This window comes from Fukomys damarensis, unplaced genomic scaffold, assembly GCF_012274545.1.
Source record: "Fukomys damarensis isolate Sample0158 unplaced genomic scaffold, DMR_v1.0_HiC HiC_scaffold_1, whole genome shotgun sequence".
Classification (NCBI taxonomy): Eukaryota; Metazoa; Chordata; class Mammalia; order Rodentia; family Bathyergidae; genus Fukomys; species Fukomys damarensis.
The window spans coordinates 818757-822175 of NW_022900913.1; the positions used below are offsets into that span (position 1 = coordinate 818757).

The 3419-nt window shown below is 48.9% G+C and overlaps 1 long non-coding RNA gene across 1 annotated transcript in view; it reads left to right on the top strand.

Moving 5' to 3' along the window:
• Positions 1-57: 57 nt before the first annotated feature.
• The window catches only part of LOC117287489, a 17739-nt gene continuing 14377 nt past the window's right edge, over positions 58-3419 (top strand). Inside the window, exon 1 of the long non-coding RNA XR_004518779.1 lies at positions 58-410. This is a non-coding gene — a long non-coding RNA (uncharacterized LOC117287489). The remainder of the gene's footprint in view (positions 411-3419) is intronic.

The following is a 3419-nucleotide window of genomic DNA, read 5'->3' on the forward strand; positions in this document are numbered from 1 at the left end:
AGGAGCTCCGCCCCCTCGACCCGCGCTTGCGCAGTCCGGGCGAACAGGGCGCGCCTGCCCTCACTCGGTCCCCGCGGTGTCTCTGGGATCCGCAAGTGCGGGAGACTGGATCCCGTCGTGACAAGGTGTTAACGAAGCAAAGCAGGATAGCTCTCTGGCTCTTTACGAATCCGAGGAACCAGGAGGGAGGGGCGAGCGAGCCAGGCCCAGGGTCCCCTCCTGCTCAGGGTTCCCGCCCTAGCTGTCCTGGCCCTTCCGTGACAAGGCCCTGGTGGCCCAGACCGGGCAAGCTGGCCCTTGGCCAGACCAAGAACTCCTGCAGACTCAGAAGTGGGTCCTGGAGGACTGAAATGTGGGTACAGATGTGTCAGTCGGGGACCCCCAGTTATACCTGCCACGCGGTGTGAAAGGTAAACTTTGTGCTGGAGATGGAGCAGGGGCTGCCCAGCTGGGGCCCTCACAGGGTGTCCCCAAGAGATGTGGCAGTCTCCAGGCCCGGTGGATAGGACCTCATTTGGAAATAGGGCCTCCTGGGGGACACATAGCAGGAAAGACTGGGAAAGCTGGATTCCCCTCTGCTGGCCCCCCCAAAGCCCCCACCTGGGACTTCCGGCTTCAGATCCGCGAGGACACAGCTGTGCTTGTCCCAGCTGTGTTGTTTGTCACTCAGCCTCGGAGACGCAGACAGTGTGAGTAGGGCGGTGGGGCTGGGTGAGCGCCCACCCTGCCCTGGGTCCCGAGGCCCCGAGCAGGGTCTCAGGTGGGCAGAGTGCTCCTGTCAGATATGGTGACACTTGCAGGCAGGGAAAGGACTCTCACGAGGAGGGCATTTGGCATATTCTCAAATGCCCAGAAATGGGTACATCACCTGGAAGTTCCGGTGCACTTGTGCTGCTGTAGCAAATCCTGGGCCTGGGTGATCTGCAAGGGCCTGGAAGCCCAAGACCAAGGGCCGACTCTTCTTCCTTTGGCAGCAGCACAGGTTGTTCCCTCCCCTCTGCTTTAGTTTGCTGTCTCGAGGCGGGGATGGGGCTCTTGGCTCGGGGTTAGGCCTTGCTGACTGCTGTACTCTGTCTTCTAAGTGCAGCCTTATCCAGGCTTCACTTTCCTTCCTAACGAGCTGAATTTACTTTCTACTTTCCTATCTGGTTTCTTCTTTGACCGACATGTCTAGTTCCGTGTTTAGAAAAATTCTAGGTCCATTTCTGTTATGAATTTTAATGCAATTCTTTTGTGGTCACATTACATTTGCATGAGTCCAGTCCTTCTGTGATCTGTAATTATGAATGTTCATGTGCGTGTGGTAAAAATACTGCTATACTTGGTGTGTTCCATGGATGCGGGCTGGATCCATTTGGTTGACTATTTTATTTGTTCACTCTTTCTACCTTTATTACTTTTTTTTACTGTGCTCTATTAATCACTGAGACTGTAATCTCAGAACTCTGAGAGGCAGAGACAGGAGGATCATAATTTCAAGCCCAGTTTAAGCAACTTAGCAAGACCCTGTCTCAAAAAATAAAAAAAGGGGCTGGAGATATAGTGTGGTATGAGGGCCCTAGATTCAGTCCCCAGTAACACAAAAGCAAAACTGCAACAACAAAAACCGACGCTAATTATTTGTAGGTTTGACTGTTTTACTCACAACCCTGTTAGCTTTTGCTTCGTGTGTTTTGAAGCGGTGCTATTGTATGTCTATGGCTTACGCACGCATGTCTTTCCCACCTCTCACCCCCTGCAGTAGAGGGCGATGGCTCTCTGTACCCGGCTGCCCCATCCCGATGTCCACAGTGTCGTGCTGGGTGGCCACTCCGGCTTTTTATGTTCAGTGTTTGCCCCGCACATTCTTGCTGTCCCCTTCCCTTTTGTCATTCTGGGCTTTTCTGGCCCCCAGAGAGGGGTCCTTGTGGACAGCACGAGCTGCATCTGGCTTTATTCACCCACCCTCAAGAACAGTTCTTTATTCAAGGTACAGAGATGACGATGTTTGAGGTGTCAGTGTGGTTGGGGATAAAATACAATCCTGCTATTTATTTTCTGTTTGAGTTCTTTGGCTCTTTTTTGTTTTTTTGGTACTGAGGATCAAACTCGGGTCCTTGTGCTTGTGAGGCAAGAGCGGAACTACTGAGCTGAATCCTTGGCCTATATGGCTCTTCTTTATGTTTGTTGTATTTGATGCTTTTAGGCTGTCTCAGTGACTCACCTTATTGCCACCTTTGGCTTGTCTGTGGTGCTCTGCATTTTAATTTTTCACTTTGCCATGGTGCCTGCCATGTGTGTGTTATGTGGCTGCATTCCAGGCAGATTGCACCATCTCAGACACGACACAAGACCCTCAGGACACTGGGCCTCCCATCCCTCCCTTCCTCTGTGCTAGAGCTCCCAAGGGCTCTAATTTGACTTAGGCTACGGACTCTAAGGTACAATGCTTCTGTTTGCTTTGAACAGTCAATTGTACTTTCAAGGGATTGAAAAGATTTATTCTAAAAGGCTTCTGCATTTATTTATATATTTACTGCTTAAAGTAACCCATTGCTCCATTTAGGTCTGAGTTTCTTGTATTATTTTCCTTTTTCCCAAAGAAATCTCACTAATATTTATGAAATGTAGAGCTGATGGAACCAGTCTTCTAGATTTTGGTCGCCTGTGATGTTCCTTCATTTTGTAGGATATTGCCCTAGTGAATACAGTATTCTGGCTCATGGGTTTGTTTTGTTTGCTTCAGCAGTTTTTCTCAGCCTGCCAACGCTCGGTGTGGTCAGACTTTCTAACCTGAGGTGTTCTAATGTGCATGGTGGCGTCCCGTTGGCCGGGATCTGCACTCCCGATCGGACTGTGGTGTTGAGTGAGTCTGCATGTGCTTGCCCACCTCCCGGAGATCTTCAGTGGTCTGGTCAAATCATATTCTTATTGAAATATTTTTGTGTTTTACTTGTGGACCCACAGAATTTTTATATATTTTGCATGTAATTCCTTTATAATATATGTGATTTTTGTTTGTTTGTTTGTTTGTTTTTGAGACAGGGTCTCACTTTATAGTTCAGACTGGCCCTGAACTCGCTATGTAGCTCAGGCTGACCCTGAACTCGCTATGTAGCTCGGCTGGCCACAAACTTGTGGCAGTCCTCCTGCCTCTGCCTCCCGAATGCTGGGATTACAGGCGTGAGTTACCACGCCTGGCTATAATATATGTGATTTGCAACTATTTTTTCCATCCTGTTTTAACCAGATTTTAAATTTTCTTTCTCTATTTTTTCTTCCTTTTCTCCCTCCCTTCTTCCTTCCTTCTTGGAAAAATACCAATTTGTAAAATCTTAGAGTCAGTTTGTCAATTTCCACAGGGAAATCCAACAGTTTTTCTCCCTCCTCCTCCTCCTCCTCCTCCTCCTCCTCCTCCTCCTTCTTCTTCTTCTTTCTTC